Raw genomic sequence first — 13,540 nt, 5'->3', positions numbered from 1 at the left:
GAGCAGGAGGAAGAGAGTGAAGGGGGAGGTGCCACACACTTTTCAACAACCAGATCTCGTGAGAACTCACTCACTATCACAAAAACAGCACCAAGGGGGGAAACCAACCCCGTGATCCAACCACCTCCCGCCAGGCCTCTCCTCTGATACTGGGGATCACAGTTCCACATGGGATTTGGGTGGGGACACAGATTCAAACCATATTAAGCCCTCAGTCTGTGGTTCTGTCAGGGCAGCCTGAACAGAATAATGCTTGCCCCCATGCTGCTCCCTTCCAGTCTCTGCCCAGCCGCCCCCTCCACTCCTCCTGCCACATGGTTCTCAGGAGACCCTCGTTTACTTGGGCACAGCCTTCCTCTGACCCCAACACTAGGTTCCCCTTTGCCCCTGATCCTGAGTGAACAGGCCTCTAACTCCCACCACCTGGAGACTGAGCTTGACCTCACGGGACTTGACTGGAACTGCAGGGGCGTGTTAGGAGGGAAGCCTGACCCAGACAGCCACTCCCCAAACAACTGCGGCTCCTCTCACAGCCAAAGATGTCTCCTCCTGGATGCCCCTGCCTGCCCAGCGGGGCAGGGACCACCCCTCCCATGGTGAATGTCCATACCCTTTAGAATTCAGCCCAAGCCCATGAGTCCCATAAGAGGACAGGGTTTCCCACAGCCCGTCTCAGGCCTCCTGATCTGCTATCCCCCACCAGGCCTGGCCTCTCTTCAGGAAGGCTGGATGTTCTTCCCTGCGAGTGCCAGGGAAATCATCTCCGACACAATAGTCTAACTCCGACCTCTCCTGGAGACTCAACCACTGTGTGTGAATGATACAAGGTAGGGCACTGCCAGTCCACACCATTATGAAAGGATGCACTGGGTTGAACAGTGTCCCCAAAAAGTTCATGTCAAGGCCCAATGCAGTGGCTCACGCCTGTAATCCCAGCACTTTGGGAGGGAGGTCAGGAATTCAAGACCAGCCTGGCCAACATAGCAAAACCCTATCTCTACTAAAAACACAAAAATTAGCCAGGCATGGTGGTGGGTGCCTGTTATCCCAGCTACTCGGAAGGCTGAGGCAGGAGAATCATTTGAACCCAGGAGGCAGAGGTTGCAGTGAGCTGAGATCGCGCCACTGCACTCCAGCCTGGGTGACAGAGCGAGACTCTTTCAAAATAACAACAACAACAACAACAACAAAACCCAAAAAGTTCATGTCTACCTAGATCCTGTGAATGTGACCTTATTCAGGAACAAGGATTTTACAGATGTCTTCAAGGTAAGATGAAGTCATACTCATGAATTCATGGTTAGGGTGGGCCCCAAATCCAATGTGATTGGTGTCCTTGTAAGAAGAGGACACTTTGGACACAGAGACCCAAACACAGGGGGAAGGCCATGTGACAACAAAGACAGGGATTACATCTGCAAGCCAAGGAACACCAGGACTGCCGGGAGCCGCCAGCAGCTGGAGAGGCCAGGAAGGGTTCTCCTCCAGCCTTCAGAGTGAGTATGGCCCTGCCAACTCCTGGATCGTAGATTCCAGACTCTAGCATTGAGAGAGAATGAATCAATGTTGCTCTAAGTCTGATTTGTGGGGCGTTGCTATGGACGCTCTGGGAAACTCAGGCACAAGCCAGTAAGCCCAGGGCTGTCCCTTTCACAGCTTTTCTCCCGAGTGAGCTTCTGTGGGTTAGGATGCTTTCATACACACATAACCAACCCAACTCAAGTGGGTTAGGCAACAAAGGATCTATCCTACACCTCGAATTGCTTGATGAAAATAGATATGCATGCAGGTAACAATGATGAGTATCTACGAGCATGGGGAGATGTGGGGGGCCCAGGCAGTAGGGCAGTACATGTCAGATGTCAGTAGTGCTTACCTGGATGGGGGAGAGGAGAGCTGTAGAGAACCAGACAGAAGACTCTGCCTTTCAGCCTAAACACATGCATTCATCGTACTTCATGGCTTTCCTAGAACAAAATGGCTCTTCACATTTGTGAATTGGAAGTGGGTTTTGTGCTAGAGTCAGCCCCAAAGAAGACATACAGGGTTTAGCGTCCTTTTTGAGACAAAAAGCTTCCCATGGAACCAGTATAGTCTACCAAGATTTCAAAACTCTCTCTTTTTTTTTTTTACACGGAGTCTGGCTCTGTCGCCCAGGCTGGAGTGCAGTGGCACCATCTCGGCTCACTGCAACCTCTGACTCCCTGGTTCAAGCAATTCTCCTGCCTCAGCCTCCCAAGTAGCTGGGATTACAGGTGCCCGCCACCACACCCAGCTAATTTTTGTATTTTTAGTAGAGACGAGATTTCACCATCTTGGCCAGGATGGTCTCGATCTCTTGACCTCAAGATCCGACCGCCTCTGCCTCCCAAAGTGCTGGGATTACAGGCGTGAGCCACTGCGCCCGGACTCCAATTCCTTTTTAAATTTATTTCTTCAGTGTTGTCACTGAGATCTGTCTGTCCAGGTGGAGAAGCACCTGGAGTGACACCATCTGTCCTCAGGAGCATATTGCAGAGCTATAAACATGACGAACTCTCAGGAGTCCAAAGACACCAGGTATCCCAGACTGGGCGCACACATGGATGTTGTTGCAGTGAGAACCACAGACCTTTGCTTGAATTTCCTCCTCCTGGGGGACAAAGGCCATAGAGTCCTGGATGCTTAGCTCAAGGCCAATAGGCATGTGTTATATGCTAATGGATACACGCATTTGTGACCTGGGAGCATGCTGTTTTGAGCAGCTGCATGTCTATAGGAAATAATAAAGTCATTCATTTTTATGTTGCAAACTTCAGTATTTGATATAAATTCTATCAATATGCCTTTGCCACTAAGCTCCTGCCTCTAATATTTAACCATCATCTATTGTAGTCGCAACAAACTGAATCGATTGAGATTGAAAAATCAGATGTAAAAAAAAAAGTAGAAAAACATGTCCTTTGTGGTTAATATTAATCTTGCGATTGACTTTTTTTCTTTTAAGGAAGTCTGCCAAGAGCAGAGGAGACAATTAGGAGAAAAAGTGATTCACTGTATCCACAGCTTCAGAGGTCAAAAGGAGACAGAGCTGGCCTTGGTATTTGGCAGAGAGGAGAGTCAAGAGGTTGGGCCAGCAGCCGCACAGAAACGCATCACATGAGACCTGCAGAGGGAGGAGGCAGAGAGCACGGGGCAGTCAGGAGGACGGGCTGGGCGCCATGCTCTGCGGGAGGGAGGGAGGCTCTGGCCTCCATGCCTTGGCTCCCAGTACAGCACCTTCCTGTTCCTGGATTAGCTTCCTGGACCAGGCACAACACTCAATGACCTCTTTTAGTCAAAAACCTCTCCAAGACCAGGCTATTCTCATCCTGCTGCACTTCTGCTTGGGCTATCCCAGAAGTGACCCCTCTATCAGAGCCAAGGCGGCTGTGTGGCACCTCTGGGTAAGATCTGTGGGGTCACTCACCAGAGACCCCTGGCACTTAGCTCATCAGAAGAAGATGGCTGAGCCTAGAGGGTGCTGACAAAACAAAAAACAAAACAAGCCCCCTACTCCCACAACTTTCTCAGGTCATCACACCCTGGAATGATCCCAAGCACCCCCATGCCACCACTCCCCAACCTTCTAGGAACCTCAGTAAAGGAGAAATATGTTATTGATGTCTCCACTCCACAGCTGTTGTCTCCTACGCACCCGCTATCTGCCTGGCACTGTTGGTCATTTTAGGGACACTTTAGACAGGCAAGTTTCTACTCTCATGAAGCTTCCAACCTAATGGGGAGATTGTGAATAGCAGATAAACGAGATCATTTTCGATACTGATGAAGGACAGGAAGAAATTAAAATGCAGTAATGTAATGTGGGGTGACTTGGAAGGGAGGGCCTTCCAAGTCAGGGTGGTCAAAGAAGACCCTTCGGTTACCCTGTGGGGAGGCAACATCTGAGCTGAGGTCAGAACAGAGAAGGAGCTGACACAAGACTCTCGGAGGAAGCAGAGCAGACTGAAGAAGAGCAACTACAATGGGTCTAAATGGAGACCAGCCAGGCGCGCGCCGCAGGAAGAAAGCCAGTGTGACTAGACCAGTCACTGTAACCGGGGGTGACTTTGCCTCCCAGGGGATATCTGGCAATGTCTGCAGACACTGTTGCTGTTGGCAATGTGGGAGGATGCTAGTGGCAGCTGGTAGGTAGTGGCTAGAGATGGCACTAACTGTCCCACAACGCACGGGACAGCACCCAACCAAAGAATGATCTGGACTGAAATGTGCCTGGTGCTGAGGCTGAGAATCTTGGGGCCAGAGGGTGGAGTAAGGGCAAGAGGGCAAAAGCCCATGGCTGGGAGGTGGACAGATCACATAGGACCACGGGGTCCCTGATGAGGAGTTTGGGTTGTATTCTAAAATGATGGAAGGCCACTGGAGGCTTCCCCTCAGGAATCTGGCATAATGTGCATTAAAAATGATGGCTCTGGTGGGAAATAGATGGCTGTGGGTGCATAATGCACTACGGAAGTGCAAATGAGAGATGATAGTAGCTTACAGGAGCTGTGGAGACAGACAGAAGTGGATGGCTGGGATGTCTTTAAAAAACTGAGGCCGGGCGCGGTGGCTCACGCCTGTAATCCCAGCAGTTTGGGAGGCCAAGGCGGGCGGATCACCTGAGGTCAGGAGTTCGAGACCAGCCTGACCAACATGGAGAAACCCTGTCTCTACTAAAAATACAAAATTAGCTGGGCGTGGTGGTGCATGCCTGTAATCCCAGCTACTTGGGAGGCTGAGGCAGGAGAACTGCTTGAATCCGGGAGGCAGAGGTTGCAGTGAGCCGAGATGGCGCCACTGTACTCCAGCCTGGGTGACAGAGCGAGACTCCATCTCAGACACACACACACACACACACACACACACAGAGGCTGGGCGCAGTGGCTCATGTCTATAATCCCAGCACTTTGGGAGGCCAGGGCAGGCGGATCACGAGATCATGAGTTCGAGACAAGACTAGCCAACATGGTGAAACCCTGTCTCTACTAAAAATACAAAAATTAGCCGGGCGTGGTGGTGGGTGCCTGTAATCCCAGCTACTTGGGAGGCTGAGGCAGGAGAATTGCTTGAACCTGGGAGGTAGAGGTTGCAGTGAGCCGAGACCACACCACTGCACTTCAGCCTGGGAGACAGAGCAAGACTCCGTCTTGAAAAAAATAAAAAGAAAGAAAGAAAGAAACAGACTTGTCAATGAATTATCTGTGCAGAGTCAGAGTAGGGAGGGAAAAAGGAATCGAGGATGACCCCTGGGGTTTAGGGCAGAGCAAATGAGTGGATAATGGTGACATTTTTGTGATGAAAAAGACTATGGGAGACATAGTTTGGAGTAGCAAACCGGGAGTTCTGTTCTGGACGGGATGTGTTTGTGATGCCTATTACATATTCACAGGCAGAAAGACAGTAGACACTGCGCTAGCGCCAGACAGATGGTATTTAAAGTACATAAGAGACACTGAAATCCACCAACAGTTACCAGTTTATGCCAGACTACTTAAACAATACTAAATTCAACATCAAAGAAGAATAGAGGAAGATATGTTCCTCTTCTTGTTTGCCTAGAAAAAGTTACTTAAGATCTAATCATTTTTGATTCTTAGAAGAATAATTCTTTTAAGGAGGCAGGACAATTCTCACTTACATGTGATCTAGGAAGATGTCAAAAAATGCAGAATCATCCAGTAGAAGCCGTTAGGAGTCAGGACACACTTCACATGCCTGAAACACCTGTTCCCTGGCGGGGGTGTCGTTACCCCACTTCTCCATGGGCCACTTCCCAAACATCCCCTAAGAACCACTGGAGAACGTGCCCCTATGTGAAGCCATCTCTGTTCCTGAGGTGGATGGCTCTTCTCCTTTCTGTGCACGTGAGACACTTTGAAATTAAGCCCTTTCACAGGCCGGGCCTGTGCTAATGACATCAGGCACACTGTTTCATCGAATTGATGACTGTGTACTGTGAATCCCAGTTTACAGATAAAGTCACCAAAGCACTGGGAGGTTACATTGCCAAGATTGCTGACTCAGGGCTGCTACTACAAAAGTACGTTAACATACTGGATGGCCCAGAAACAACAGAAATTTATTGCTCACCGTTCTGGAGGCTGGGCATCAGCAGATTCGGTGTCTGGTAAGGTCCCACTTTTCTGATTCAGAGATGGCACCTTTCCTGTGTCCTCACACAGTGGAAAGGGCAAGGCAGTTCCCTTGGGCCTCTTTTGTAAGGGCACTAATCCCATTCATAAGGGCAGATCCATCAGGACTAATCACCTCCCAAAGCTCCCCACCTCCAAATACCATTACACTGGTGATTAGGTTTCAACATACGAATTTTAGGGGGGACACAAGGATTCAGACCACAGCAGTTGCCTAGTAATGAGGGCAGCACCAGGATTTGAACCCAGAGCTGTCTGCTCCAGAACCCTTGTCTCCTATTATTTTTTAAAATGATGTTTACTCTAATAGACTGTGAAATGCTTGAGGAAAAAAATATGCCAAACTGAGTTCATGGAGAACACCAGCGTCCTACATTGGCAAAGTACCACCTATCTGGAACTCATCTTAACATGTTACATCTTACCATGAACTTGCAGCTACTAGATTTGAGAGTGCATAAGCCAAGTCATAGAAACCTGCTATCCATCACCAGCCACTAAAGGAGCATTTGCAAAGGGTGAGAATAAAATCTTGATTTTCCTTCTCAAAGCTGAGCTGTTTAACCCTTTAAAAATCATCCAATGTTACATCAGAATTTTCTCTTCACTCAACTTCTTTTTTCTTCCAAAAGGAAAAAAAATCTACATTGTACTTCCCTTTGTGGTAGGTGCTTTGACCTCAGCACTCTCCTCCACTTTTGCCCCACTGCCCTGGGCCCACCCACCCTTCACCAGCATTACTGGGGCTGCACCCACCCGCATCTGAAATCCAAAGCTACTTCTTCCTATGCTGCAGAGAGGAACAGCCTCAGCTCTCCACCTCTTGCTCCAATTGTTCATAACGTCTAACCAATTGTTCATAACCTCTAATCAAGATAATAGCAAAGGGGGCCGGGTGCGGTGGCTCACACCTGTAATCCCAGCACTTTGGGAGGCCAGGGCGGGGGGAGGGAGCAGATCACTTGAGGCCAGGAGTTCAAGACCAGCCTGGCCAATATGGCAAAACCCTGTCTCTACTAAAAATACAAAAATTAGCTGGGCATAGTGGTGCACACCTGTAATCTCATCTACTCAGGAGGCTGAGGCACGAGAATTGCTTGAACCCCAGAGACAGAAGTTGCAGTGAGCTGCGATTGTGCCACTGCACTCTAGCCTGGGTGACAGAGTGAGACTCTGTTTCAAAAAAAGAAAAAAGATAGTAGCAAAGATGTTTGTGAGTCTGTTCTCACGCTGCTATGAAGAAATACCCTAGACTGGGTAATTTATAAAGAAAACAGGTTTAATTGACTCACAGTTCCACATGGCTGGGGAAGCCTCAAGAAACTTACAATCATGGCAGAAGGCACTGCTTCCCAGGGCAGCAAAAGCGAGAATGAGCGCCAGCAGGGGAAAGGCCAGACGCTTATAAAACCATCAGATCTCGTGAGAACTCACTTGCTATCACGAGAACAGCACAGGGGAAACCGGTCCCATGATTCAATTACCTCCACCTGGTCCCTCCCATGACAGGTGGGGATTATGGGGATTACAAATCAAGATGAGATTTTTGGTGCGGACACAGTTAAACCATATCAATGTTAAATAAAGTGTTATTTACAATAGCAAAAAGCTGAAAACCATATAAATGTGTTATTAATACGTTTGAATACATAGTAATTCTGTTGGGTGAATTTGGGAATATTTATTAAGAATTTTTAAGAAAAAGGGAAGATGCACAACAAAATTTCAAAAAGGATATAAAATACAGCATAATCACAATTATTTTAAAACGGTGCATAGCAAAAAAGCTGGACAAAAATTAAACAATGGTAATAGGTTTATCTCTAGACTGTGAGGTCAGGAGCTGTCTTTTTTTCTTCCTGCATGTTTCTATCTTTTCCAACTTTTCTGTGTGCATTATTTTATAGCTGGGAAAAAGCACTATTGGTTATATTTTAAAATGTGTCCATAGCTTCTGGGGCAAATAAGGCTGTGTTCCATTTCCAGCACCTGTGTAAAGATGGTTAGTCATATGTGGTGCTAAATAAGAAGGGTGCCAATGAAAAAGAACGGGGGCATGTTTGCAAAGCTGGCGCATTCTTTTATACATACAATTATGCTGGAAGCTTATAATGTGCCAGGCACAGTGGGAGCCCCTGAGATAAAAATGTTAGTAAGGCAAGGTCACTCTCCCAAGAATCTTACAAGATGAGAGATGCCCACTTAAAATCTTGGAACGAAAAGAAGAAATGTTTAATAAGGGTGGACCAAAATCCTTAAAGAAGATGAATACTTTCCTTTCATTACCATTAAAAAAAAAAAGAAAAAGACCAAAAAACTTTCCAGGATTTAAACAAACAATTTTGACCAAATATAAAAGAGTGATAACCGAAATGGGGTCACAAATAGTTTTCCAAAACCTGTTCACTACCTTCTGGAGGGATGGCTGTAAAAATCCCCCCGCTTCCCGCTCAAACCCGCTCCCAGGAAGGGAATGGAAGACATCACAACCTCCCCAAATATGGTTTGTGCTCAAGCCTTACCTCTGGGTCACATTTCCTCCTTCTATCGAAAGGCAGCTCCTCCCCCCATAAATTGCGCCGTGTTTAACACATCTTGCCTTCCACAGTAATGAACTGGAGATCTCTCCAAGCATGCTCTGTAATCTGAATTGTGACATCTTGGATCCTCCCCAACATACAGACCAATCTCCCTCCCACTTGCTCTCCTAGAGAGTCTCCTTTTCCCTGGATTTCACTGGGACAGTGATGCCACAATTCCGTCACTAGCAAAAGATCTAGACACACACACACACACACCCCCCCCCACTAAAGCCCTCTTTCTTTTCATTTTAAGCTAAATTTTGCCAAATCACATCCATCTAGAATGAAAAGGTCCCAAACTACCCAAAGTGCTGGCTTCCTCAGCACTGAAGCAGACAGTTCCGTGCAGCGGAAGGCTGCTCTCCTCTCCCTAAACTCACGCTCTGGAGGATGAACCTATGGGTGCCCATCCCTGCGGCTGTGCCCTGGGAAACAGTGGTGTCCTGGAAGCATGAATAACAGGGCTGGAAATGACTCCAAGTCCCTGCATCCAAAGCTTCCCTTCACAAACAAAGGTGCATGAGTCCAAGGGGGTTGTCCAAATTCCCACTGTTGGGGTCACAGTGACAAAGGCTGTCTCCTTTGACCAAACTTGAGTCAGGCTACCAAGTCCTCTTTCTGACAAATCCTTGACCTTGGCCCATTTAGTCCGGTTTTAGCAAGAATGCAGGCAGGCAGGTTTAGCAGCAAATGTTTCACCCTTGTTCTGACCACTCCTGATGTTTGATCAAATTCCTCCTCCCCACCCTGTAGGGCAGATGCACCTAACAGCAATAACTCAAGCACACCCTGAGAATGACTCGATGGTCTTAAGGAATGTGCGTTCGAAGTTCTGAGCTAAGGAATCCAGGAGTGGCCACCCAGAGATTCACTCATCTCTGAAGGATGTCCAGACCCCTGGCCCATCCCTTGGAATGGCAGGCAGTACAGGGGATTGAGGCCCTTTGTTTTGGGTTAAATGAAGGTTGCTAGGTGGAGGTTGCCAGGCGGAGGTTGCCAGGTAGAGGTTGCTAAGTGAAAATGCCATATAACCCGCATGCTTCTTACACATGAAAGCCATCTTCCTGTCCAGCTTGGGGCTCCTGGACAGCTCTGTATGTGAGTCCTCAATAAACCCTATGTCTCCTTAGCTGGCTCCAAGTCTGTTCCTCAGCCTCTTGGACATGGCACCATCCCTACTGGAGTTAACAGGGGTTCTGCACGACAACCCTCAATATTTTTACTTTAGGAGACAGGATCTTGCCTTGTAACCCATTGTGGAGTGCGTGATCATGGCTCACTACAGCCTCGACCTCCTGGGCTCACGTACTGCGCCCAGCTTTATTTTGTGGGGGGCGCGGAAGAGTAGAGACGGGGTCTCACTTTTTTGCCCAGGCTGGTCTCAAATGCCTGGCCTCAAGAGATCCTTCTGCCTCAGCCTCCCTAAGTACTGGGATTACAGGCGTGAGACCCCGTGCCGGCCCAGTCCTGACATCTTATCACCCGGCCTGCCTTCAGCAAGAATTCTGTCGTGTCGTTGGCCAGAATCCCCTGTACTCCTGATGTTTCCTCTTAATTTTCCATCCGCTCACCTGCAGCCCGGCTCCTAGGCTAGAAATCCCATTTCTCCTTGTATTCAGAGCATCGTGTTCACTAATGTCGCCTGGCCTTGGCCTCCATCTCACACACTCTTCCCCTGCATCACTGAGCTCCAGCCCCGCCACCCTCCCCGGGGCGCCTGAGCGCGCCCAGTTTGCAGCCAGGAGGACCTCCCTGCATGGCCCCTGACCTCCCGGCCTGAGGGAGAGGAGGAATTGCGCACGCCCCCCGCCCCGCCCCTCAGGAGCCCGGGCCTCCTACAGGGGGCGCTCTCTGGCTGCGGGGACAAGTCTGACTGAACCAGGCTCGCAGTCATTAGCCCACTTACCGGCGACACGGGGCACAGGCTCCATGGCCAGCCTTAAGACACACACGCAATCTTTTCGCCCTCTTCTGCTTATTTCTCTGCCCTGTTCTGCTCTTGGTCAGATGCCGGGGTGAGGAGAAAGGGACGCCCTTTTTTGCCCACTCCCCCAGAGCGAGCACTCCCCTGGCCCTTGCTTCCGCTCCGGGTCATTGCAGTTGCCTCTGCTTGAAATTCCTTCCCTTCCTCCAGATTCTAATCTGACTTCTTTTCGGCCAGGTCTTAGGTCAGATATCACTCTCGATCACTTACCCTCTTCTATTTCCTTCATATCTTTTTTTGCAATCTGAAATACAATCGTGTTAATTTAAAAAAGTGTATTTATTCCTGGTCCATCTTCTCCATCGGGAGGCGCTGCCTGAGGGCATTGGACTTCTCTGACCTCCTTCCCACTAACCTCAGGGGCTGGAATGGTGTCTGGAATAGAGGAGGTGCTCAGTGGATCGGTTCTCCGTGCTGAAAGTAGGCGAACGGTCAAAATAAATACCCCACCCTTACCCATCTCCCCAGGAGAGACATTAGAGGGCTCCTGCTGGCTCAAAAGAAAAGGTGGATAAATGCTAACAATAGGGATGGGCCCCGAGGAAGCTAGGCCGCCCCTCCACGCACAGACCCTCCTGTGGGCATGCCCCACTGGGGCACAAGGGGCTGGCAGTGTTCTGGTGCCACGCTCTTCATTCAGTGTGGACTGGCAGCCCAGGAGCACCGGCCACCTGAGGACAGCCCCCACGGCAAGACAGGGACCAAAACAAACAGAAACAGAGACAATTCAAGGAGCAAAACCGAAAACACCTATTTCAGTTAATACCCTCATACAGGAAAAGACAGGATGCTAGGAAAAAGGAAGATTCAGAGAACTGGAAAAAGCACTTGGAAATTAAAATATGATAGAAGAGATTTTTTTAGAGATTTGGAGGATAAAATAAGGTTATCTCTCAGAAAGACAAAAGGGACATAAAGATAAGAAAACTTGAGGATTATCCACAGTAGTCCAATGTGAAGTATAAAGATCTCGATAGGACAGGGGTTGATAAACTTTTTCTGTAAATGGCCGGAGAGTAAATATTTTAGACATTGTGGGCCTTACAGCCTCTGTCCTAGCTACTCAATTCTGCCACTATAACACAAAAGCAGCTGTAGAGAACATGTAAATAATAAAGTTTCGTTGGAACACAACACATAGTTGTGCAGATAAAGTTTTACTGAAACACAGTCATTGTATCAGTCCCAGACTCAACAGTGGAAGCAGGAAGCAATGCTGTGAAATTTTTGAAGGAAAAGAGTTCCAGCCAGAATTCTATGCTCAACCACACATCCGTCAAGTGTTATGGAAAAACAAAGATATCTTCAGACAGATAGGGGCTCATGAAACTGACTTCCTATGCATATTTTCTAAGGAAGTTACTGGAGATTTTTTCCTGGTAAAATGAAGGGGTACACCAAGAAAGAAGAAAATACAAACGCAGGGACAGGCGATCCAGTAAAGGAGATGAGCAAAGAAAATTCCCAGGAAGCGAGAAGGGAAGCACAAGGATGACAGCTTAGTAGCAATCCTGGGGATGAAAAGGGAGACAGAGGTGCCAGAGGGATGTCACTAACAAAAAGAGGAATAATCCATCCAGGTGTGGTAGCTCACGCCTGTAATCCCAGAACTTTGGGAGGCCGAGGTGGACAGTTCACCTGAAGTCAGGAGCTCGAGATCAGTCTGGCCAACATGATGAAACCCCATCTTTACCAAAAATACAAAAATTAGCCGGGCATGGTGCCACATGCCTATAATCCCAGCTACTCAGGAGGCTGAAGTACGAGAATCTCTTGAACCCGGGAGGAGGAGATTGCAGTGAGCCGAGATTGCGCCACTGCACTCCAGCCTGGGCGACAGCGTGAGACTCTGTCTTAAAAAAAAAAAGAAAAAGAGGAATAATTTAATTCATAGATTATTGAATGTGTTTGAGCATATTTATACTTCTGATGGAGCGGTCAGGGGATAAGTGAAAATTACATAGAAAATCAAGAAAGCAAAAACAAACAAAAAACAGGCAAGTATTAACTCCAAAACAAATAAAAACCCTTACAGAAAAGGAGATAGAATCAAAAGGCACTACCTAACTCAGCCACGCATAATATTTACATATTCACAATGATACAAACACTGATTATTGATCTAACAAAATATGATCTAACAATGTCAGGCGGACAGGAGGAAAGGGTGTGTGTGCATGGGAGGAGGCGGGTGAGAGCACAAAATCCTCAGAGGGAAGGTAATAAGCACAAAAACAAAAAAATGAAGAGCTGGTGATCAAAGCCTTTCTGGTTGGGGTGAACTGCACAAGAACAGCTGAAAGAGGCTGCCCTGGAGGACTGGGAGCCAGGGAGGACAAGGGAGGGAGGGAGGGGCAGGGGACTGATGCTTCTCTTTCCAGGCACACTCAACTATTGGGCTTTAAAAACGATTTACGTGTATACTTTGATGTAGATAAAAGTGAACAATAAAAAAGAAGAGACAGAGCAGCAGCACTGGAGGAAAAACTGCAAACAAGCAGCAGCACGAAGGAGATGCTCCTGTGGGACCTGTGCACGCTTTGGGACAGCAGGAGCAGGGCATGGCGGGGATGACAGGGCGAGCAGCCAACTCAGTGGGTGTCAGAACTTCAGGGCTGAAATCCTCAAAGTCCTGGAGGAACTGGGACAAGTTGGGTGCCCTGGGTGGGGAGAGTGCTGATGGTGGGAAAGTGGCCAGGTGGATTAGTCTGTACTCGCACTGTTCTCAAGAAATACCCGAGCCTGGGTACTTTATAGAGAAAAGAGGTTTACTTGGTTCTGCAGGCTATACAGGAAGCATA

The sequence above is a fragment of the Pongo pygmaeus genome, chromosome 17 (assembly GCF_028885625.2).
Source record: "Pongo pygmaeus isolate AG05252 chromosome 17, NHGRI_mPonPyg2-v2.0_pri, whole genome shotgun sequence".
In the NCBI taxonomy this organism is placed as follows: Eukaryota; Metazoa; Chordata; class Mammalia; order Primates; family Hominidae; genus Pongo; species Pongo pygmaeus.
This window is presented reverse-complemented; position numbering follows the sequence as displayed.